At 40.7% G+C, this 26,375-nt stretch overlaps 1 long non-coding RNA gene across 1 annotated transcript in view; it reads right to left on the bottom strand.

Moving 5' to 3' along the window:
- Positions 1–8,185: 8,185 nt before the first annotated feature.
- LOC105516150 overlaps positions 8,186–26,375 on the bottom strand; it is a 55,160-nt gene continuing 36,970 nt past the window's right edge. Inside the window, exons 2-3 of the long non-coding RNA XR_001002439.1 lie at positions 24,782–24,869; positions 8,186–9,222 (exon numbers count right to left, since the gene is read on the bottom strand). This is a non-coding gene — a long non-coding RNA (uncharacterized LOC105516150). The remainder of the gene's footprint in view (positions 9,223–24,781; positions 24,870–26,375) is intronic.

Here is a 26,375-nt window from a genome sequence, read left to right as displayed (position 1 = left end):
TTAAGAAAAGTTTTAAAATTAAAAATGCATTTCCTCAATTTCACTAGGCAATCTCAAGACTCAAATACTTGAGTGTTAAGTACTTTTGTTGCCACCATACGTCTACTAGCTGCTGTATTGAGAAGTATAGATATAGGGTGTTGCCTATACCGTAAAACGTTCTATTAGTATTGCTCTAGATACAAATAAATAAATCCATAATGTGTCTGCTGGTGATAAGGGCTGTGAAGACAATTAAAGCAGGGTCAGAGGAAGAACAGAGATGGACAGGGCTCATGTTTACAGGGTATTAAGGTAAGGTGCTCTGAGCCAGGGACTGAATGAATACCAGGAGCAAGTTCCATGGCTATCTCGGTGAAAAACATTCCAAGTCGGGGAGTACTTAGTACAAAGACCAAGAAGTAGCCTGCTTCTCAGTTGGAGGAATAGCAGGGAGGCTTCTGTGGCTGGAGTGGGAATCACTGAATGCGGGAGCAATGATTGGAGATCAGAGCAGAAAGCAGGGCTGGGACAGAAAAACTGAGGCCTTGCAAGCTGCGTTAAGCTTTGGCTCCCCAAAAGACCTGAGCAAAAGTGATTCTGAGTTTTGTCTTTCTTCTCTCCTCTTCTTTTCACAATCTCTCTCTCTCTCTCTGTTTCTCTCTCCTCTCTCTGCACACCCCTGTACCTTATCACTCATGCCTTTGTGATAAGATAGCACCTTTTTGTCTGAAATACTCTAGGAAGTCAAAACACAGAACAGCATTTTGCATCAGGTAGCATCAAGTTCTCTTCTTAGTCCAGGACTCTGAGTCTATGACTGTAGGACTTGGCAGGTCTGTTGCTTGTTGAGTGAGCGTGACAACTGGGAGATCTGGGCTCTGTTGAGGTTTGAACCTTATGGCTGGAGAGACAACATGGGTAATGAAGGTTTCTTAAAACTAACGCTAGAGTTTATCATTCACGGGATAAAGGTGATACACTATTTTTCTTTTTTCTTTTTTTTTTTTGAGACAGAGTCTTGCTCTGTCACCAGGCTGGAGTGCAGTGGTGCGATCTCGGCTCACTGCAACCTCCGACTCCCTGGTTCAAGCGATTTTCCTGCCTCAGCCTCCCGAGTAGCTGGAATTACAGTCATGCGTCACCATGCGCAGCTAATTTTGTATTTTTAGTAGAGACAGGGGTTTTCCACGTTGGCCAGGCTGGTCTTGAACTCCTGACCTCAGGTGATCCTCCTGCCTTTGCCTCCCAAAGTGCTGGGATTATAGGCATGAGCCACCATGCCCGGCCAATATTTTTCAATTAATTCATTTAACACATTTACTGAGCACTTAATAGGTACCCAGTGGTTTGTCCAGTAATGAGGGGAAATTCTAGGACACTGGACTTTCTATGCTAAAACCAGAAAAGTGCTGGACAAATTCAGATGAGTTGGTCAGCCTATTTGTGGTGGACATTGCGACTGCAAAGATAAGAAATAGTGTCTGCCTTCCAGACAGCATAGCGTGTTACAGAAGACAGACCATACACAATTCTCAGTGCTTTGATTGAGGGGAACACAGTTATTCTGGCATGTTGCATACCTGCAAGGCCCCAGTACAGTGAGGGTAATGAGGGAAGACATCCTGGAGGAGGGGAATATCTGCTTTAATTGTTGAGGATGATTAAAGATGCCCACCTTGTGGCCCCAACTCTTAACACCTTCCCTGGGTCTTCTGTGAAGGTTCGTAACAAGTAGGTCAATGTGCACCCATATTCTCTTCTTGTTGGAGAACCAGATCACCACTGACCTCAGAGATTCTACTGCCCCTAAATGCTTCATATCTGATTGCTTTGTTTGATTAGGAAGCACTAGAAAGGAAAGGAATGACTACATATTTGTCAATGGGAGTATCAATATTTGGGCAAAAGGAGGTTGTTGATCACATCTGTCATTCTCTCCTGGCATAACAAGAACTAGAAGGCATCTACAAGAATGTATATTCATCTAAAGTCGTGGGACAGAGGAGTCAGGCGGAAAGGCTTTTCAAAGGCATGCTGCATCTTGCTCAGTGAGTGCGCATTTCTCAATTCTTTCTCAGAAGCAGACATTAAAACCTGCAGCACAGTCATTTAGAATTTCAAAGGTTTCTTCTTCAGGGGGTGGGACACAAAAGACACCACCGTTATTCACATAATGCTGGAATGGTGGGGAACAGCAGCACACCATTAACGAAGACGGTGCAGCAAACCTTTATGGAGAAAGGCAAGAGCTATTCTGCCAGGATAAAGAAGATGCCTCATTACAGTTGCTTTTAAAAAAGATTATTATCATTATTCCTTTTAAAATTCACTCCTGCATTCCACCTAGGTTGGCAGAGCTTAAGAGGGGAAAGACAATTTTTAAAAGTAGTTCATAGATCACTAAAGAATCACAAAACACTCAACATTCAGTACACACATCTCTCTCTCTTTCTCTCTCCTCTCTCTCTCTGTGGAGGGTGTCAATCAGAATTTGGAATAAAAGCAACATCCAAATCAAGAGATTTTTTTTTCTTTCTTAAGGCAGACCTCTTATGGTATTGCTCTGTGTGGTTTAAATGGTGCCAAAATCCTACCCAATGGTTTGAAGGACCAAATAAGATGAAGCTTCTCACACATAATGCTGCTGGTCCTTCAACATTATCTTGCATAGCTTTGCCCTTCTTCTCCCTCTCCTTTGTTTTGGAATTACAGAAGGCAAATGCCACAGATTTCAGTTGGAAAACCAGGAGCCCAAGCTGCAGGAACAGCCAGCAGACAACATTGTCTCTGAACTGCTATTGTTTCTATTTTAGCAGCACATTGAGTGATTAGCTTGGGTAACAGTAACATCGCATTACCTTGCAAAGGCTGGAAATGTCTTTCAATAAGGAGGCAACACCGAGTCCATGTGATACAATCCCGTAGACAGAGCCAAGTGGAATACATCAAAGAGAGCCTTGATGCAGATGTTTCATGCAGAAGAAAATTAGGTCAGAGACCACTTCAATTTCAGCTTCTGCCAGCCTCGTTTGAGAGCTTCCAGTGAATTCGTAATGAATAGCTTCTAGGGCACTTTTCTCTCATTCAGTCACAGGCTGCCACAGCCAGATGAGCGTTCCATGTGGAATCTTCTCTCATTATTTAAAACTGCTACTTTGTGTTCTAAAATTCCAGAACCCTTCCAATGCACCACAACTATGGGCCTGAAACAAAAAGACTCCAAAAATACAGAGAGCCATTAATCTGTATCAGATTCTTGCGTGCTCTCTCTCTCCCCATCCATCATATACATGCATGCTTTTTAATACATCCCCAAGCCCTTTTTTTCATCTGCCTATGCAGGTACATAAACCGTTGCTGAGGAATATTGGAGATGTCGGGCTTTTTTAATCTTACTCAACTCTGAAGAAACTGAGTGGTCTATAGATGACCAAAATGCTTTGTTGGCTTCTTGCCGGGAGTGTGCATGCGTGAGTGAGTGTGGCGTGCATGTATAAAAAAAAGCTTTTCTCTGAAAAGAGCAGAGAAGGGCAGTGTGACCTTGATGAAAGTGAATGATGCATCTTTTCCCTGCCTACCCCCCGCCCCATCTCACATGTTATTTATTATATTGGAGGGTTAGAATCTGGGGCACCCTGGTATCTTCCTGTATCCTGTGCTCTTGCTACCTACCCTTTTGGGGGTTCACAATGACAAATCCTTGCTGACTGGAGTCAGAGTGTGTGGAGTGGATCACTTCAATTCATGCCAGGAGAAGAATCATTAGATTCTAAATGCATTCAGAAGAGAGGGGGCAGAGAGACAGACTCAGAGGATCACAGAGGCTCCTCAAAGCTGGTGACGCTCCGATTTCCCATGGGAAAGGAAATGAAGTGGCAGCCCTAGCTTCAGCTCCCCGTGACACAATTGCTTTGTCTTTGCTACCTCCAAAGCACCAGGGCATTCATTAATTGGTTTTCTCAATTCTAGGTTTTGCAAAGCTGTGGCAGAAAGCCTCAGAAAAGCACTGGAAGGCTGGCTTCTGCTTCAATCCATCATGAGAAGCCATCAAGAAGATGTTGCCTTTCTTGTACTGCCATTAAAAATGCAATATCTGGCTTTAAAATATACTGGTCTTTCTGCCTTTCTTTCCCAACCTGGTCTCCTCCCTGTTAGCACTCTCCTGCAATCTTTTTTTTTTCTCTGTCACACACACACACATACACACACAAACTCTCACACTCACATGCTCAATTAAAATTTCTGAGGAAGGCAGAAGTGCAAGGGAAGAAGTGGCAGTGGAGTAGAAAGATGAGCTGACAGATAAACCTAGATTTAAGCTCTAACTCTGGGTGAGTTTGGCCAAGCAGCTCTGTTCTCTAGGTTCAGTGTCCTTACCTGGAAAAACATGAGTGCTACTCCCTGAGTCCCTCACGGTTTTGACAATAAATAATCTTTCTCTTGTGTTGTAGACAACTGATATCATTCTTGAAATGTCTGGCTATGAGTTGTAGCCACAGATCCACCTATTAAGGTGCTCACAAAGGTCTGCTCATAGGATTAGCACCGAGGCTCATAGGATTAGCGCATGTTCATATCAGCAGGATATTCTGATTTTTTCCAGACATGCTTGCAATGGGATGCAGCTCAATGCAGGAGAAATAAAATTGCTTTTGAGTCAAAAGACTTGAGTTTGAATTTAGGATGTCACTTCCCGGCTGTGTGATTGCAGGTGAATCACTTAGCTTCTCTGATCCCTAGTTTCTTCTACAGTAACATAGGAATAATACCTGTAATGGAAGGTTGTTAGAAGAGTAAATGCAATCATATGAAGGTAGAGAGCTTGGCATGGTGCCTGGTACATGGCATGGCAGGTACTCAATACACAGTAGGGTGATTTTTTTTTTTGCTCTTAAAAATGAATACTGGAGACATGCATGCATACATGCAGAAAAGGCACATATGACCTAGAGCAGTGAAAACAATTTAACATACTATTTGAATTGACTGTTGCTGCTCCATATGGAGAATATTCTAAGACACACACACACACACACACACACACACACACACACACACACACACACACAGTTCAGCTTCTAAAGGCAGTAGCAACCAATCCTAATTTCTTTAACGTAATACACTTAAAATGCTGACTAGAGATTTTGGCACATAAGTTCTCAGTAAATACTAGTTATACTCATTTTTATTTAAAATATCTTTCAGTATAGTAAATTCCAGTTTATTATATACCTCTTCCCCATTCTCCTCTCTGAAAAGGCCTGGTTTTTTTTTTGTTTGTTTGAGACAGAGTGTCACTCTTGTTGCCCAGGCTGGAGTACAGTGGCGCGATCTCGTCTCACTGAAACCTCTGGAAGAGGCCTCTTTTTAAGAGGCAACATGGGGCACAGAAAATCTCTATAAGTAGGAGCCACAAGCCATCAGTCTGATGCTGAGTTCTTAATCACAAAATCATAGCATTTCAGAGCTTGGCTGGTAGAGAAACTGAAACATAAACGGTTTACGTGATTTGACCAAGGTCATGGAGGAACCCCAGTTCTCACGGAGTTCTCCTCATGTTCTTTGCCCTTGTAAGTTCCAACTAAGTCTATGAGAATGAAAATGCTTGACAAAGTCCAGGTGCTTTCCAAATGCCAGAGGCCCCTCTCCAGCACCTGCCAGCTCCTACAGCAGCCTTGGCAGAGGGCCACGGCCACTGGAGGTATTTAAGGCTGTCTGCAGCAACCGCACCACTGTCAAAGTAGAGCACTGCTGCCCAAAGCTGGCCTTGGTTTCTGTCAAGGCATGGAGCACAATACAACCTGGAAAGGGACTCCATGGCCCCTCATGCTGAGCAGGCTGCGCCAGCATCAAGGCAGAGGGTAGCCCAGTTGGAGCAGTCCAGAGTTAAACATTAGTCTGCCAAACTCTGGCTCTGTGTGTTGGTATGTGGCCATGGGGATGCACAAAAGCTAGAAAGGCCAAAAGAAGGAAAGAAAAACATCTCTTTTTCTTTTCTACATTTATTCATTCACTCATTGCTTAGTCATTTCCTTATTCAGTTTTTCTTTTTTACTATTATTGGAGAAAGGGCACGGCTAAGATTTCATTATTTAGTAAAAGAGACACAAATAGAGATACAAACCAATTATAATTCAATATGGCAAGTGCTCTAATAGCAAAATACTGTGGCAAAGGAGAGGGAAGCATTCAATTTTCTTGGTTTCCAAATATTAACGGAGTAGAGATTGTGTAATAATCAAGGTTTAATCAGAGAAATAAAACTGATAAATATATGTATATTCATAAACATATACATATATGTATGCATACATTCATGTATATATAATGTACATATATATATACCTATATACACATGAATGTACATACATATATACGCACACACGTGAATGTACGTACATACATATGCACGTGCACATTTAGGGATTTGACCTTACATGATTGTGGAAGTTGGTTTAACAGCCTGTATATGGTTACTGTCTTTGCTCAGATTTGGCAAACCTTTTCTTTAAAGCAGCAGACAATACATGTTTTAGGTTTTGGGAGGCATACGATCTCTGAAGCACAGAAGCAGCCCCAAGCAATTAATAAACACATGGATCTGGCTATGTGCCAATAAAATTTCATTTACAAAAACAGGCAGTGGGTTGGGTTTGCTCTGCAGGTCATAGTTTGCAGACTACTGACCATCTTTGCCACTACTGGTTCTGGAGCCTGAAGTTAGTAGGGCAGAGAGTTGGGAAAGGAAGTTGATATGAAGTGTGGGAGAGCAAGGATGAACTGGAACCTGCAAAGGTGGAGAACAGCCTAGAATCTGCCTCACTTTCTCATTGTCTTCCAGCCTGCAACTTTAGTAATGTTTGAGTCCTAAAGAGGTGGTGTCTCTTCATGCACTAAATTCACATGCAAGCCAGGAGTTAGAAAAACTGAAGAAGGATCCAGTGGGAGGTGAAATTGCTGCTAGTCTGGCTGTTGACCCAGACCAACAAGGTTTGCAAGCAGATAAGTAGCAATGGACATGGTTTGCAATAGCACCTGGTGTTCCTGCATTGACCCTCTGAGTGTTAACTAACTACGGCTTCTGCTTTAATTCATCCTTCCAAAACTCATGCAAAATGTCTCCTATGACCCATGCTAACTTGAAACAATGTAAGAAAGGAAATTCTAGGAGGCATAAGTCTACTTGAACTAAGTTGACCCTGTAAAGTCCATACAGATGAGGAAGGTTTCAGACAGGAGCTTACATTGGAACTGGACCTCAAGTATGAATGAGCATTTTTACCAACTGAAAGACACCCACAGAATCCTCAGAAAGCATTCTTTATGGGTGATCTGTTGTCACATGACTCTAACACAGAGTTTATAAGGAGAAACAACCTGTTCTTTTGCTTGCCAACAATTTGAATAATTTATGTCCCTTTTTTTTCTTTACTAATTGACTACTTCCATTAGAATCCAGATGTGAGCAGGATGGTGACTTCTGTGACCATCTTGGCTCAAATTTTTCCATGAAAGTCCAGCCAGTTTGTTTGTCCATACCAGGCAGGAAAACCTACCTCTGGGAAAAAGAGGCTGCTCTGTCTAGGCAAATCATTCAATGCTCAAGCATATTCACATTTAACAATGTTTTAGCAGATAATTCCTATAAAAATTTTTTATTCTGTGTCACAGAACTGACTTCTTTCCCCCCATTTTTAGCAACTTGTTCTTCCTTGTGTTTTTCTTCATTAACGTTGTCAGATTTTACTAGATGTTCCAGCACCAGATGTTATATTTAATTCCTCCTTCTTCCAGTTCTTTCCTGTTTTGAGCTTACCTCCACACCTCTTGCAATCATCCACTCATTCATTGACTTTCCATATATCCATCTTGTTATTCATATTCGCTCATCTATCCATCTATCTCTCCATTCATTTGTCCATCCATCCACTCATCCCTTCATCTCTTTTTTTTTTTTCCTTTGGCTACTACCCTGAAATAGGGTAGATAGAAGACTGAAATAGTCTTCTATCATCTCATTCTTAAATGATTACAAGGTCCAATAAACTGGTTTTCCTGAGAGGCTTAGTGAATGCATAGGATGTGGAGTAACATGGGCTTACATTTGAATTCTGTCTCTGTCCTTTACTAACTCTATGGTCTTAAACACATAATTGAAACTCTCTGAGTCCATTGAGGAACTAATAATATCCACCTCTCAGGATTGTTGTAGGCGTTTATTGAAAAAAAGTTTATAAGGCAAGTAGTACAGTGTTGGAACATGCAAGACACTCAATAAATGCTAATTCATTCCCTCCTCTCTATTTCTTATATCCTAACTACTTTATAATGTTTTTTTCATATATCTTCACAAACACTTGAAATTGTCACCCAACTCTTGGGCCTTTGCTGAAACCATCCTTCTTCCAACAACTGTGTCCACCCCAATTCCTAACTTCCTATAGAGACACATCACTATTTCTAACTTCGGGTCTTCAACCATGTAAACTTTTCTTCTTGAATTATCTGTCTTCCTATTTCTTTTTGTAGAAAATGGATCTGATTTCTTGGACTCTCTCCTTCCCCTATGAAAATGCTACCTCTTTCTATAACCTTCTTGAATCCCCCAATTTAAACCTTTATCCCCACTGTATTACTGTAAGACTTTATTTGCAAGTAAGAGAAAAGGGATCTTCATTTCTGAGCATACATTGTTGAGTGTGGATATACTTGTTATGTGCTTTTCACAGCAATTTCATGAAGTAATTAGTATCTTCATTCTTTTTTAGTAGAAGAACTTTCCCAAGGTCACTCAGTTAACAAAGACCAAAGCAAAAATATGAACCCAGGTCCAAATATCTTAATTCAAAATATCTTCCATTTCATAGTACCTTGCCTTCCATCCTCTATCATATATAGTAGTAATTCTGTAAAAATATTAAAAAACATAATTCTGACATTTATCAAAGATTTTGGAAAATGAAAAGCTATGATTGACCCCATAAATAAATGATATTAAAGGATAGGGATAGTGTTTTATTTATTCCTGTATCACCTTCACTGTCCTGGTGTAAAAAACCTACCAATAGGCATATGGTAAATGTCCAACTGAAAGACATCAAAAGCATAAATAGGACCTTTCACCAGAGTCGTATTCTTGAGATTCTGCCTCAATTTCAAATGTTACAAGTGATCATAAATCCCTCAGCCATCATATTGTCAGGGTAAGGTCAATTTCGGTGTTCTTTTTTGTAAGAATGTCTGCAACAAAAATGGAATTGTTATTGTTAAATTCTTATCATAATAAGACTCTTCATAAATTAGAGTCCTTGGCTATTTTGTGAAAATCCTTGGCCTGATTCCTGCAGCCAGAAGGCAGCAAGCTTCTTTATTTGTCTCTCCACAGCATTAGTAACCCTGTACAAGTTAAATTTGTTTTATTTATAGGTTGGAAGAGCTTTCACCCATAAGGAGTGCCGAATAAATAGACTTTTTCTATCATTCTCCAAAGAGGTTGGAAAGGAACTACTCAGGAGGAAAGTCTGGAGGGTACAAATTGTCAGAATGAAGTATAGTCTTTTGTTCAGAATCAGAAGAGTTAACCACTCAAATCGTAAAATACCAGATGAAGCTCACTTCACCCAATAGGAGTGAGCAAAGTGAGAAGAAGGAAGACATGGTGACACAGAAAACCTCCAAGGAGTAATCTCTCCAGTTTAAGTCAAGACAAGTTCACTTGGGATCCTCAAGGTTATATTTTTGCCTAAAAGGCCAAGGAAGTATGCTTTCTGATAGCACAGAAAAGAGTCATAGTTTAAAAAAAAAAAGAGATTGAGAGGGCAATGCAGAATAATCTGTTGATGTGTGGAGTGTCTATGTCTAGTTATTTTTACTTGAGTGTGAGAAGAGCCACTCAAAGTTATTGAATTGAAGGAGTTCAAAGATCAATGCAACATGATTAAACAATCACATTGTGAATTAAATCAACATAAATAATCATATCAGACCTTAAATCTGCTATCTCTTTGGAGAGAAATGAGACGGTTATGATCTTTGATAAACCCCCAAATTCTCTGTTGTCCTCATGAAAGGAACATGCTGCTGTTTCACCATGAGCTTTGAGAACCTTTCGAAGAGAAAGAATGGGTTTTTGTTGCTCAGTACATACAAACTTGCCTGGTGCCCCTTCTAATTAATGGCATTTATTTCCCCCATAGAGTTGCCTAAGGCTGAAGGCAGGGATGTGGCATTGAGACAGAACTAACCTAACTGGCTCTCATGGGGATTGATCACATGCATTGACCTTCTACTACAGTGTTCTAAGCATTTGAGTTAACTGAGTGTGCCTTCCCTACAAATAAGTCTCAGTTATTCCATAGAAAAGAAGATGGGATTGTCAGGTATCAGGTTTAAAACACTGTATCTTTAAGACAAGGTGAGGTTTACTTTCAAAGCAGGGTGTGACACTTTCTAAAGAGAAGCCCTGCATGGTCATAAACTATTCATGAAAGTTCTCATGTTTCTAGAACTACCTACTTTCTAGTTCCCTTAACTGGTCTTATTACTACCTGTCTCATCTTCCTGACAACTCTGACCTCAGATCTACCTTTAATTTATTTTAATACATTCCCTTTTTTATCCTGGACATGAGGTGTATAAATTGTTGATATCTTATCCATTTGATACCTGACCTTGACCTTCCTTGACACCACTGTCCTTACTTTTGCTAGAGATGTCCGTGTCAGACACATTTCTCACTGCCTGCTCTTGATATCCCATTCCTACCCCCATTTTTGGCTTTGCTTTCCCTGTGAAAACTTTACAACTGAAAGAGCTTCCACTCCATGACACAAAGCCAAAGGCAGGACAAGGGACTGCAAAGGCTCCCACAGCAAAGTCTTCAGTGTCATAGGCCAGAGGGAATGAGCTCCATCACCCTTAGCATGTAAGCAACAAGAGGCCTGGCCTAGTTTCATACACCCCAGAGAACCCTTAGCTAAGCAGGTGGTCACACCAACTTGAGACTGTGCTTCAACTGTATCTATGTCCTGGGAAAAGCCAACCATGTCATTTTGCATCAGCCAATGCAGTGCAATAGAATAGTACATGCTTTAGAGCCAGGGCTACTTGGGCTGGAATCCTGGTTCTACTCCTTGTTAACCGTGTTACTTCAATCAAGTTTCTTAACTTTTCTAAGCCTCAGTTTCCTTACCTATAAAATGGGGGTAATTGTACTTGCCTTTCACTGTCATTGTGAGAATTTAGAGATAACAATGATAAAATATAGGACATTGAATATAACATACGATAAATAGAGTTTATTGTTATTTATCTTTCCTTGCTATTTTTATCATTATTATTATTGTTATGACAGGGCTTTAATGTCTAGATTCTGGCAAGAATAGTGAACATTTCAAATATCCAGGCAGCTCATTTCTTGAGAGATGGACCACAGGTTTCCTCACAAACTAGGCTGGTTGCTCAGTGTTGTAAATCACCACTTGGCTTCCTGCCTGAACTTTTAATCTTGTCCCCATCTCAATTTAAAGAGGGTGAGAAAGCAGAGACATCAATCGTTTCCTTGTCAAGGACAACAGCCCCTTCCTGCTTCCTTGGATCTCTCCTGGGGACCCATCTGCCTGGTGCCAAGGGAGGGGGCTGCTGCTGAATACAAATCACCATGTGGTGGGGGAGGCTTGTGCTTCTATATCAGCCAAGAGCCATTTCGCCATCTCTGTGTGAGACTCCAATGAGCCCAACCCAGTCCCCCCACTGCTCCTGGGGTTAAGCGCCCCACTGCTTCACAGTCACCCTGGATAGTGATGTAACCATGAAGATGGCAGTTACCCAAGGTACTGGGACACAGACTTTATTGATTTGTTCTTCTAATGCATTAGGAGGAAACAGGAAACCTCAGGAAGGTCATAAGCGACAATTGTGCATTGACTGGCACAGACATTGACTTCATTCAGAAAGGCACGACTCAAGTGGCCTTGCTTTCAGAGAGGAGGGGGGCCATAGAGGCACGACTCAGAAAATAAAGACAATAAGCACGGGCTGGATCACAGGGAATCAGAAGGAACTGAAGAACCTAACGCTCAAGCTCACACTTGAGGGAAAGTCTTTGTTCAGTTCCTGGTAGAGCCAGATGTTCAATCAATGTTACTAAACAATTGGATGAAGGCATCAACCAGCAAGGGTGAGCCCCTTAGAACTTCCTCTATCGATTTTCTGGGCACCTCTGTACCATTTTCCCATTTGATTCTATGGTTACATGCCCTTCTTTCCATCTCTTTTTCATGATCTTTAAAGCTGAGCACGTCAGAGAACTTTTAATGGACTCCCGCTGTTTCCTTCGGCTTTCAACCTCTTGCGATGCGCCCTGTAATCACTGACCACTGCAAAAATCAGAATGACACGTTTGAAGATCTCCTGGCCCTCCTGTACCCTCTTTTCTTCTAGGTCTGTGTTCTGGATATTTGGGGTCTGCCTCTCAAAAGTTTTGCCTTCTCTGATGATTATATTAACAAGAAGTGCCATCTTTCTTCAAGGGTTCTGGTTATTTCAACTTTATCATCCAATTCTCACTTTCTTGTGAGCAATGATTCCAGATGAGCATTTGAGTTAACTGGGTGTGCCTCCTCTACAGATAAGTCTCAGCCACTTCATAAAAGGGAAGTTGGGATTCTCAGGTATCAGGTTTAAAACACTGAATCTTTAAGACAAGAGGAGTTTACTTTCAAAGCATGGTGTGGAACCTCGTAAAGAAAACTGTCTGTGAAGCCACATCTTTCCAAATGTTTGGCTTTAATCAATTCAGTGGACTTTTGGATAGGATCCTAAGGTCTCTTTTAACCCCATAACTACAGTCAAATCATTAATCCAGAACTCAGTGGAACATTGCAGTTTTTGTGGAAACGGTTCTCTACTGATTGTTAATACCGAAAAACTATAGACCACCAAGCAGAGATGGAACTTCAAACCATTCTTTTGTTTAGGCTTTTGTGGGCTCTGTACAGGCATCAGATCTCTAGTCCTGGTTTTAGTATCCATGTAAAACATCATCTTGGCAGAAGGAGACGCAACAGAAAAGTGATATCTCCAATGAAAGACGTAATGCGGGGGTTTACTCATAAGCAGCGTGGAGATTAAGGACAAAGCCTTCTGTAGAGCTCAGATTCTAACACAAGGAGGTGATTAGTCCCAGCTCTGCAAGTTACTCTCTCTGTAATTTAGGCACATGACTTAAACTTTGTAGCCTCATGTTACATTTTTACTAATAAACTAATAGTAGCCTCAAGCTTAAAAGGGATTACTAATAAACTGATTTGGGGGTGTTATGAAGGTAAGTAGACAATGAATTTTCAATAGCCAAGCACATAGTAACTGCTCAATAAACAATTGTTGGTTTTTTCCCTCATCGCCCAAGATTCCAGTGAGTTCTGGACTAATAATTTGGCTTCAATTATAGACTCATGGGTTTAGAAGGAACCTTAATATCATATTTTAGGATAAAACATCTATATTTATTAACCACTAACTATGTGCCAGGCAATGTGGTAAGCAATTTGAAAATAATATTTTATTTATTGAGATAACAGATATTATACTCATATTTCAGATGAGAAAAGTGGGGCTCCCATGTATTAAATAATGTTCTTTAGGTCATGCACCTAATCATTGATAAAGCAGAGGTGCACATCTTGGACTTTCTCACTCCAGAGCCCATTCTCTTAACCACATTGTTGTAAGAACATTTTAGAATGAGAAAGCAGTGGTATGACTTTAATAAGCTAAAAAATCAGTGAACTGTAGAGTCCCTGGGGAAATAGGGTTTGGAGAGTGGAGGTGGAAATGCACTAAAATAATAGATTCCAGTATCGATCTAGTGAGCAGAGCTGAGGAGACAGAGATTAGTAGGATTTGTAAAGTTGTTATTAGTATTTGCCAAAGATGTTTGCCATTGCCCATCTTCTTCTTGGGAATGTTGCCTTTTGAATATTACTCTGGAAAACAGGATCACATAAAAATCCTTTCTTTCCTGTGTCCCAACATGCTTATTAAGTTTTCTCAGTACTGGGTACCATGATAGGCAGGGAGAGAACAGAGATATCAAACACAGGGCAAGTTTTGCATTTGATGTGTTTCAATTACAGATATAAGAAGCTGCATCTGGAAAAAAATGTGGGGCAGCATTTGGATGAGCTTTGAGTCTACACTGAGGAGTCTTGACTTCAGCCACAACCTGACATATGGAGTTATTCAGGAGGGGAGTGCTGTGAGAGCTGCAATTTCTAAAACTCACCCTGGGCCAGAGATGATGCTATAGTTTGTTACTTGGTATCCCTGAACACATAAAAGTCCACAGATGTGATGAGATGAATACCTTAAACTTGTAGGTGAAAAGCCATGTCTATGTGCACATGAGCTTTCTTTTCTGAAAAGAATGTCGAAAATGTTATTCTCAAAGAGTCAGTGATGCAAAATTATTAAGGTCAAATACCACTAGTATTGGCTCAGAAGGAAGAAAAATTAGAGGAAGATACGTAAGGGTTGGTGAAGAATAAAGTTGAGAGATGAAGATGAGCAGAGATAGTGTCATGGAGATGGAGCTGGCAGATATAAAGGCTATGCTTCCTAGGACCTAGGAATGACACCTGAAATGGGCAATTAATCAGGTGTGGAAGGTAAGAGAAAAAGGAAAGATGAACCTCCAATGCCTCTTGATTTTCTAGCCTGGGAGATGAATCAACATACCAAGAAAGAAAATACAGAAGATACTATAAGTGTAGGGAGGAGATAATAAATTTAGTGTTGGTATTGGTATAGATTGCTCCTTGGAATGTAATTATGGAATTGCAATTTTCTCTATGAAGCTTAGAACATATGTCAGAAAGTGTAATTTAACTCATTGACATACCAGACCAATGAAGATGAACTTGTTGATTTGAGATTTGTAATGCAAACACAAAAAGGATTGTTTTCTATAAAATTTGGATGTATACCTAAAATTGAAGGTATGACCCCATCCCTTATTTTCACCTCTCTCATTCCCCAACAATCTCTGGGACGAAGGTAGTAATTCATAATGGCTTAAAAATGTTTACACAATGCCCAATGTTTAAATAAATTCTTAAGAATTGGCACAATCCAGATCTTTTCCAAACTAGGTAAAATAACAATCCAGTTATTGCCAGAATTTTCTTTTTTCATAAAGATATTTGGTATTTTGTACACATAGTTCAAATTATACCAATGCCTTGACCATCAAAAGTATAAAACCTTACAAGGAAAATTTTCAGCAAATACTGTGTGTCAGTACTAGATCTCTTTGTAAATGTTAACGATTCTAGGTGATTAACATATTTTCATTGCATCAACCCTATGAGGTAGATATTATTTTCCCTGCTTTACAGATGAAGAAAAATGATAGCAAAAAACTAAGAAACTTGCCCAAATATGTCAAAGTAGGAACTGGCAGATCTTTTCTAATCTCTAGTCTATATATTTTCTGACTACATCTGCACCTCTGGGTCATTGAGCCCATTCCTTTTTAGTGTCCCCATCCCCTTTATGCCTTCCTTTCACTCACCACTCAGCTTAGGTCCCAGAATCTGAAGCTGCAATCATCTTGCAAATCCTCACCTTCCTGGCCCTTCTGTCATTCTCAGCCAGTCAAACTCAGTCCTCAAACCCAACCATGCCTCCCTCGTTCCTACACCAGGGTCACTGATGGTGAACTGGAGAAAAATACTCAACCATACTGTCTGGTCTAACCTCAAATTTGTGACCACAAACCTCAAGTGAACTTTCTATTTTCCCTAGCAACCTTGTCATGTTTTTTGATTCTCTCATTATCCAAGACAACCATAATGGAGTCTTCTCATTTCTCAACCTTCTTACTCTGCCCCCTTCTTTTTATTCTCAGATGATGACCTTGCTTCTTATCCAGCTAAGAAAATAGTTGTGATCTGAAGATAAGAACATGTATTCTCATTACCAGTTTTCCAACTTATCTGCATCTTAACCTCCAGAGCCAGCTTTCTCCTGTTTATATATTTATTCATAAGGATTGTTCATGCTTCTACTAAAACCAACCCTTCTCCTTGTGCACTTGATCTCATCCCACTTCTTTCTTTTGGACTTTGTTCCTGTAGTAGTCATCCCTTTGTCCTCGTGATCATTTTTTCCTTTTCTGTTGATCATTGCCATCAGCAGACAAGCATGCTATTCTGTTATCCTGTTTCCCATGTTAAGAAAATGAAACCCGCCCTTGACTCATATTCTCTTCTAGTTCTTGCCATATGTTTTTCCTCTCTTTTAAAGCAAAACTCAAGAAAAGAATTGCCCATCTGTACTTACTCTCTCCACTATCTCACTTCTAATCCTTTTTAAAATGTGCCAATCAGGCATTAGTTCCCATTCTTTCAAAAACATTTTTTGAAAACTGTTATTATCAATGCCATCAAACAATGACATGTTGTCAAATCCAGTGATCAATTATCAGTGCTACTCTTAAACTCTCAGGTGCTCTGACAAAGTTCATCACTTTTTCTCTCCTCAATACTCTGTTCTCTTGGCTTCTGTGATAGTCAGTTCCAGATTTTCTTCTCCTTCACTGGTCAACCCGTCTTAGTATTTTTTTTTTGCTGGCTCCTCCATCCCTGCTCTGACGATTCAGTGTGTTTCTCTACTGTCTCCTCGACATCTGCATTTGTTTACGGATTATTTCATACAGTCTGATAACCCCCAACTTTCTATCTCTTGTCCTAAATTCTTCCACGATATGTGGGATATCAATTACCTGCCAAACATCTAGAATGTCTATTATTTATCTTAAATGTAATACAGCTAAAACAGAAATCCTAATCTTTTCTTCCCTCTCAAAATACTCTGATTATTTCCAGTCTTTTTCAAAATACAGAAATCATTATTGATTTCTCATTTCCCCTTATTTCTTACATCTAAGCTATCAGCAAGTTTTGCCAGCTTTACCTTAATCTCACTTCCCTCCATCCGACAGTTCTGGTCTAAGTTACTATGCTGTCTTTGTTGGACTACAATTGCCTACAAATTGATCTCACTGCTTCTACTCTTCCTTCTTTCCTCTCCCCATATCTTTTCTCTACCTCAGTAGCCAGTATTCCTTTTAAAATGGATTGTGTTTCTGTCTCTAAAATCACTTCAATTGCTTTCCATTTTACTGAGAATGAAATTCAGACTTCTTAATGACCCACCAAGCATTACGTGATCCAGTCACTGCTTACCTCTCTAATCTTATTTTCTATGACTTTCCCCATTGGCCAATTGTGCTGTATCTACATTGGCATTTTGACTTTCTTCTAACCCATACAACTCATTGTTGCTCTAAGGGTTTTGCATTTCTCACTCTCTGGACTCAAATGCTCTTATCCCAGATACTTATGAAACTCTTGCCATTAAAAAGCATAGAACATCTTATTGCAGCACTATTCATAATAGCAAAGACATGGAATCAACCTAAATGCCCATCAACGGCAGATTGGATAAAGAAAATGTGATACATATGCACCATGAAATACTATGCAGCCATAAAAAAGAACGAGATTATTTCCTTTGCAAGAACACGGATGGAGGTGGAGGCCATTATCTTTAGCAAACTAATGCAGGAACAAACCCAAATACTGCATGGTCTCACTTATAAGTGGGAGCTAAATAATGAGAACACATGGACACATAGAGGGGAACAACAGACTCTGGGGTCTCCTTGAGGATGGAGGGTGGGAGGAGGGATAGGATCAGAAAACATAACCACTGGGTACTAGGCCTAGTACTTGGTGATGAAATAACCTGTAAAACAAACCCCTTTGACATGAGTTTACCTCTACAACAAATCTACCCATGTACCCTTGAACCCAAAGTAAAAGTAAAAAAAAAAAAAATATGAAGAAGGTGACAATGTGACTAATAAAATAAAAATTTGGTCAAGACAGCAAGAATACCATAATTAGTATAAAACAAAAAGAAAACCACACACACTTGGCCGGGTGCGGTGGCTCATGCCTGTAATCCCAGCACTTTGGGAGGCAGAGGTGGGCGGATCATGAGGTCAGGAAATCGAGACCATCCTGGCTAACACGGTGAAACCCTATCTCTACTAAAAATACAAAAAAATTAGCCAGGCGTGGTGGTGGGCGCCTGTAGTTCCAGCTACTCGGGAGGCTGAGGCAGGAGAATGGCATGAACCTGGGAGGCGGAGCTTGCCGTGATCCAAGATCGCACCACTGCACTCCAGCCTGGGCCAGAGAGTCTCAAAAAAAAAAAAAACAAAAAACAAAAACAAGACACTTGAACTACTTAGATAAAATTCTGCTTGTATTAATGTGCATCATATATTAGTATAAAAAGATTTATTTTTATACGAACACCCAGTTAAATATGTTAAAACAATCCATTGTTAATACTTGCCTGTGTAAGTTGTGACTTTTTGTTGTATGTTTTACCATCAAAGAGATTGTATAACTAAAAAAATGTAGAGCATCTTTTTAAAATTTTATTTCTTTATTTATTTTTTGTTGAGATGGAGTCTTGCTCTGTCACCCAGGCTGGAGTGCAGTGGCGTGATCTCAGCTCACTGTAACCTCTGCCTCCAAGGTTCAAGCGATTCTCCTGCCTCAGCCTCCTGAGTAGCTGGGACTACAGGCATGTGCCACCACGCCCAGCTAATTTTTGTAGTTTTAGTAGAGATGGGGTTTCGCCATGTTTCCCACGCTGGTCTCGAACTCCTGACCTCAGGTGATCCACCTGTCTTGGCCTCCCAAAGTGCTGGGATTACAGGCTCGACGCACCGTGCCCTGCCCAGAACATCTTAAAAGCCTAGAACTTCTGTTAGAAGAGCCTTAGAGATCTATAACCCAAAACTCATTTTTGCATTTTAGAGCTGAGAAAAGTGAAGCTTAGAAAGCTAAGAGACTTGCCCAAATCCAAAAAGGAAGTGACCAAGCAGAGACCTCCGTTCCTCTGTGACCAATTCCCTTTGCTTTAAATTTTTTAGGAAAGCTAATTACTCTGCGTATGGCACTCTTCTTGTTTTCTACTCACATTAACTGTTACTAGTTATAAACAATAGCACAATTTGTGTATTATGATTACATTTTTCTGAATTCTTTTCACAAACTCTTTCCTGGTGCAGTATGCTTATATGGGCAAGATAGGTCAGAGAAAAGATTATGGAAACTCAAGGATGATAGCATTTTAACTTAATAGATGTATTTGGCTTTTTCTCTGTGGAAATCAAAGTGCTTCACTCAGAGATGTTAATTCCCCTGTGATCCCTCTGAAGTAACTTACAAAGACCATTGCACAGATGAGAAAACCAAGTTTGCATCCCCTGTCTATACTACTGACATCAGCTGGAGGGACATTTCTAAAATATATGACTGGCTGCTTTATTCCTCTGCTTAAAATCCTTCATAACCTCCTTTGCCCTCAGGATAAATTCCAGACTCTTTCACCAAGCTAAGCAGCCCTCATAACCCATACTCTCACAGTTAACCTCTACCCCTTCCACTTCCTTTGGTACACCACTGCTATTGCCCAGTGGTTCTTAATGCTTCAGCCACACGTCATGCTCACTGTATTTCACCTCCAAGGCCTTTACCCATTCTGTTTTCTGCTCTGAGCGCCCTTACATACCTGTTCTTTGTAATGAGGAACAGGTGTTACCTCTTCTCTGTATCCTCTGAGGCAGTGGCATTTGCTTCCTCAGTATTTTAAACATCTTATGCATGACCCTATTAAAGAATTTATAAGTGTATGAAGGGTTTTTGTTTGTTTTGTACTTCTCACTTCTCTTCTAGCTTGAGCTCTTGATGGACAAGCATTGGGCCTTATTCCTTTTGGTCTTCATGGAACCTAGTTCAGGACTAGGCTCATGGTAGTATCTGAAAAGGTACTGGATGAATGACTGAATGAGTGAATGTGACTAGCATCCTGGCAGGAAGGGAGAACAGCCTCCCTACAGAATGTTTTAATGGATTCTCATCTGCCACTGCCTTGACCACGCCTCTTCCAATTCCACTGATATTTCACAGACTTTAAAATAATCTCTCCCAGGGTTAAAGAGAGCAATTACTCTTGCCAGGCTCCTGGCAGGCACTGCCAACGGCTCTTTAAAGGCCTTCTTGAGCCATCTCTGAGACTCCAAACATGGACACATGCTATGGAATTTACATCCATTTGTTTAGTGCAGTACACTCACCTCTAGTGTTATACAAGATGATTTCTAGGTGATTTGTGGATGTTGTAAAATAGATATGCTATGTCATTTAAAAAGAACTCTTTTTTGATTGATGATAGCAAGTTACAGGTTCTGTTTAAAAATTATTTAGGTTTAAAATGAATAGATTTAAAGAGAAATATTAAGTTCAAAAAACACAGGTGTATGGCAAAACCTATGAAGTGGTGCCTGAATGACTGATGGTAGAAAAATAGCTGATTTCATTCCTGTAATCATTCACATACTAATTCATCAAATGCTTACGGCACGTTGCATGGCAGACCCTATTCTAAGTAAGCGGGATATAGGCAGTGAACACTTTGTTTTGGTCTCTGTCCTTTAAAATTTAGACAATCTTCTTGGGCACATTGCACATTCCACTACTGGCAAGAAGAATTCGCTAGTGTTCACACTGGTGTGGGTTGAACTAGATTGGATGAGAATGGTATAATCACTTTCTGGAAAAAGAAAAATATATACAAATATACATGTACATCTATATGTATGTGTGTGTACATGTGTGATCTTGTGATCTGGATTACTGTTTTGCCAATTCTAATCAACAGAATATGCCAGTGGGTATATACATATACACTTACCACACAACCTCCCGAATATTAGAATTGTTAAGTCACACTGCATAGGAAATGGAGCTGTAAAATAACTTGCCAGGAGTGGAGCTGAAAGGTAGACAGTGAGTAACAGGAACAGAACTGACATTGGCATCAGATCAGAATTCAAATATCAGTTTTGCTACTTACTTCAAGACGTTGGGCATGCTCACAACATTCAAGGCCTTAAATGATTAGTTATGCCTAGCATGGATATGGGAGGGGGAATTGGATGATTAGTTATGTCTGACAGCAGCATGAAAGGGGAGAATGGCAACATGCTTGCTGCACTGCATTTACTGTTTCTGAGCTGGATAGCTTTGAAGAGATCTTTGAAGGCTAACTTTACGCAGTTCTGCAAAAATCAACTTCTCCATATTTTTCAAAAGAGTAAGTAGTGAGTGAATATGGCAAAGATGGCAGTGATGGTGCTGGTGGTAATGGTGTGGAACAACTTCAATTTACCTCCACAAAACTGGTGGTAGGAGGCCTCTAAGATAGGCCCCAATAATCCCCACCTCCTGCTGCTCCTCCCCATCTGTGATTCTCTGTCTTTCAATGTGAAAGATTTATCATTTCCCTTGTAACAAGTAAAATACAGCACAAGTAATGGAATGTCATTTCTGATATTCGGTTATAAAAAGTCTGTGACTTCTGTCTTGGGTTCTCTCTCTCCCTCTTCTTCTCTCCCTTTTTCTTTCTCTCTTGGAAGGAAGCCAGCTGCCATGTTTCAAACTGTTCAAGAGAGAGGTCCAAATGGTAAGGAGCTGATGTCACTGGCAAACAGTCAGTGAGGACATGAGCCCGCCAACAGCCACATGAGGAAGCTTGGAAATAGATCCTCTCCAAGATTACTCTTGAGATGACTGCAGCCCTATCTCACACCCTGAGTATACCCTTTTGAGAGATTCTTAGTTAGAGACAAACAGCTAAGCTCTACCTGGATTCCTGACCCACAGAAATTGTGAGATTGCAAATGCTTAAGCTTCTAAGTTTTGGAGTAATATGTGGCAAAAGAAAACAAATACAGAACTCTAAGTTTGGCAATCACTAAGATGAGTCTTGACCTGTAATATGGTGGCCTGAGTCCTATATTTTGTATATTAAGAATTACCTTGAGCTCAGATCTCTATTTGGATACAAAACCATCCTCTGCACATAGAGACACTGGGGGACCAGAGTCACACGTTGCTGTGAGCTCCAAAACAGTATTCCAACTTCCAACTGGATATCGCTTAAAGAATGTCTCCACATATAACGTTCCTAAATTCTCCCTAGTCCTGTTCCTCTACTGTTATTCTCTTGTTAGGCTCAAGTCACAAACTTTGGAATATCAGCGATTCCCTCTCACTCTCACTGACTATAGCTTATCTCTAGAATCCTCCCCTTACTGTCACTGTTCAGCTTCACTACAGGATCTCATACCTGGATTAGGGCAATAGCTTCCTGTCTATCTTCTTGCTTGTCCCAAGACTTCCTCTCGCACTGCACCCATTACAATGCTTTGTCGTTTTATCATTGGATCTGTAAATTTGTAATATTTAATGTGGAAACAAGCACATAAAAACAAAACTAGTCCGGGCGCGGTGGCTCAAGCCTGTAATCCCAGCACTTTGGGATGCCGAGATGGGCGGATCGCGAGGTCAGGAGATCGAGACCATCCTGGTTAACACGGTGAAACCCCGTCTCTACTAAAAAATACAAAAAACTAGCCGGGCGAGGTGGTGGGTGCCTGTGGTCCCAGCTGCTCGGGAGGCTGAGGCAGGAGAATGGCGTAAACCCGGGAGGCGGAGCTTGCAGTGAGCTGAGATCGCGCCACTGCACTTCAGCCTGGGCGACAGAGCGAGACTATGTCTCAAAACAAACAAACAAACAAAAAGAACTATCTTGAATTCCATCATCGTTAATCTGATTTAATTTCTGTATAGCCTTTCAGTCTCTGCCTACATGCAAAAAATATATCTCTGTCTATATGCAAAAATGTATATCATTTGATGGTAATAATATCTATATAATTTTTTGTGTGTGTTTTACTTTTAATCATTTTCTCAATTTGCCACATTTTGTCTTTGAAATTATTATTGCCAATGACTGCATACTATTCCATGGAGGGGATATCCCTAAGATACTTAACTATTTCCCTGCTGGACATTTGAGGTATTTCTAATATTTATTATTAGAAGTGATATTGGATTATCTTCCTGTGAAAAATTGTTTTCCCCTTGTCAATTAGTTCACTATAGTAAATTTTCAGAAAGAGAATCACTAGGATAATCATTCTGAAAACTTTTTGTTATTAGATAGATGTGCCTCATATTTTTCTGAGAAGATTGAACCTGGGGCATTTTGTGCCAAGAATGTAAAACAACATCTTTTAATTTCCAAATTTTTTGACATAGCAACATAATTATTTTAAAAATTCCCATTATAAGTGACTCATTTGACAGCATCAAAAAATTCCCATAGTAATGTGGACAGATGAAAGCGTTTAGGAAGGGAAGAGCAGAAGTACTTTAAAGTTTATTAGGACTGGACATATTTTTCTCCATTCCAATATGCAAGCAAACAAACAACTCTCACTCTATTTATTGACCTCTAGGAATGTAGATGCCTATTAATTTTCATACCAACTTTATAAACGTAAGCCCCACTGTCAGTACTGTGCTCCTCCCCAGCGGGTGACAAGGCAGCTGTGCGTAGAACCCACAGACCTCTCTTTCTTCAGAATACCCTGGGTACCTGGAATGCCAGCATACTCCGCCCACATGGCCCTAGCCCAGATTTTCACGATCATAAACAATAAATGTAACTTTTATTCTAAATCTTCCTCCCTGTCCTATTCTCCTCCTTCCTTTTGTTCTCCCTCTCCCCTTCATCCTTCTCTCCCATCCCTCCTCATTCTTTTTCTTCTTCCTCTTCTATTTATATCAAGCTTTGTGCATAGAGGCCACACTAGTATAGAAATCAAGAGTGAGGACTGTGAAATCAGACCACCTGGGCTCACTCTCAGCTCTTACACACTTAAGCAGCATGAATATAGATACAATTGTCTCACTGTTCTTTGGTTTCCTCATCTGAAAAATGGGGATAACCTGACTGCTTCCTCCTGGAGTTGTTATGATGATTAAATAAGTCAATATATACCTGGCAATTATAACAGTGTCAGCACATGGTGAGTGCTCAGTAACTACCAGCCACTATGACCGAATCCTTTCACATCATTTCCTTAGAAAAGGTTTCCAGAAGGGGAATTACTGAGACAGGGGTAATAACACCTTTTATGCTCTTTTGATGCTTAACCTCTTGAAAGTGCAGCACTGATTTCCACTGGATGGTGACAGTTTCAAGGACTCCACCTCACTCAGGGCTGGAGAGGAAGGCAGGGAGGATAAATGATTCACTGTGGCCTGGCCTGATGTCACCTTAGCAGTGGGCAGCCAGGCTTGTGTCTGAGGAAAATGCAGCTAGACTCACCCACATTATACAGTTGGCTGTGCAGTGGTGTCAAGCAACAAGCTGATACTGGAGAGAGAAGTCAAGGAGAAATACGATTGCCTCAGGATAGGCACTGCTCTTGTCAAGAAAATTCCTAGGAACATGAAGAGAGACGTGCTTAAACGGTTCTGTGAGTCATATCCAGGAATTTGTAGAACAAAAGGGCAATCACTCCATGGCCACGCAGGGCTCCTGACAGAGGGCTTTCATGGAAGGACCAAGGAGGGCCAGAGAACACAGAGCAGACCAAGTCATTACCTCCCTGGTGATTCCTGACCCACATTTACAGGAGCCGGTTTCCCTTTCTTCTTCTATGAGGGACATTAATAGTTCAGTTCTTTTTAGTAGACAGAGAGGTTCTGGGTATCTGAGGGGTTTAAGAAAGACTGACACACAGGACTGCAAGAAACTCGACGCACGCTGACAAGACCTGACTTCCCCAAAATAACTTACTCACCAGATCCTTGTTGCTGGTAATTTAGCAGCAGTTGGGGCGTTTTCATGGTTGTCTTGAAAGTCAGGACACTGGGTTGATGTGACTGCTACTGACAATGATGAAAAAAGGTGAGAATGTGATAATGATGATAATGAAAATAATGAAGAGAATAAGAAACTAATATGGACTGAGCATGCCAGTGCTGGGTGCTTTCATATGTTTTATCTCAACTTATTTTTATGACCTCCCTAAGAGGTGGATATAATTATCCCCATTGTACCTTACAGAGGTTAGGTATCATGCCCATGGTACCATAGCTGCTATGTGCCCACCAAGGATTTAAATTCCTGTCCACATTTAAAATCCTGGGTTTTCCCCCCCAAATTCTATGCAGTAGATAAAAACACCATGAAACAAAAACAAAAACAAACCACCCAAAACAAAACAAAAAACAATCCATCTTGGAGAAATACCCCCATGTAACCTTTCTGAAGGGCATCGGACTTTCTGTAATTACAAAACTAACTTTGCTGCATGTCGTGTGCTTTGTGTTTTCTGCCTTAAAGCCAATTAAACACATTATCCCTGCCAGGACCTTCGACTACAAACCAGTTCCAGATTTGTGAGAGTCTGGAGATGTGGGGATTAAAACAGCCTGATCACAGAGGGTTAGACTATTTGAAGGGTGAGCAGCCTTCACCCAGCGATCCTAGCGACCTGGTTCCCCTTATGAGGCAGCCATCAGATTTCTCAGCAGATCAGTTGTTCCCAGCTGACTTGCTCATCTGAGCAGCCAGAGAGTCCTCACAGTTGCCCACTGAGAGCACACCTGAGACTGCCCGGCTTGTCAGTGCCCGGCAAGTTTGCTGACCTGATTAACCTATGATAATTATTTTGTGAAGCTACACAGAAGGCGGAAGGTACTAGACAGACAGCCCTGTTGGCCAGGCCTTCACAGTTCATTTCCACAGGGCATTCCCATTTAAGTCTCTGGACATGAGCTAGATTCATCCCCACATATTTCTTTCCCTTTTCTGCTTGTTCTCTTCCCTGCCCTCTATCGTGCACATACCAGGGCAGGGTCAACAAGTTCCTTGTATAAAAAGATGCAGAGTGAGGAAAAAAAGAGAAAGGTGACTAACTCATTTTCAGGACAAGCTAAGCAGTCTAATGCATATTTAATAGAACTGCTTTGCAAAGCAACAGTTGTGTCTCCCAAGAATTATGAAGTTTTTAAGGCAAATGACAGAAGGGAATTTCCCGAAATGTTCCTCAGTGGAAAGAGCAGAATGTTGACTTTTGTGGAATCAAGATCTCCAGGCATGGTGACTGAGACAGTTTTTGTTGGTTACAAACCTGGTTTGAATCTTGTTCTTGAACACTTCTGGTCTTATGATTTTGCACTGAGTTTTTCATTTCCTGGAACCTCAGTGTCTTCATCTTCCAAGTGGGAATAATAATAGTCAGTCATAGGGTTGTTATAAGGACTACATGAGAAAATATAGATAAGAAGCTAAGCACAGGGGGGCGGAGCAAGATGGCCGAATAGGAACAGCTGCAGTCTCCAACTCCCAGCGCGAAGGACACAGAAGACCGGTGATTTCTGCATTTTGAA

This window comes from Colobus angolensis, unplaced genomic scaffold, assembly GCF_000951035.1.
Source record: "Colobus angolensis palliatus isolate OR3802 unplaced genomic scaffold, Cang.pa_1.0 Scaffold276, whole genome shotgun sequence".
NCBI classification, from domain to species: domain Eukaryota; kingdom Metazoa; phylum Chordata; class Mammalia; order Primates; family Cercopithecidae; genus Colobus; species Colobus angolensis.
This window is presented reverse-complemented; position numbering and strand designations above follow the sequence as displayed.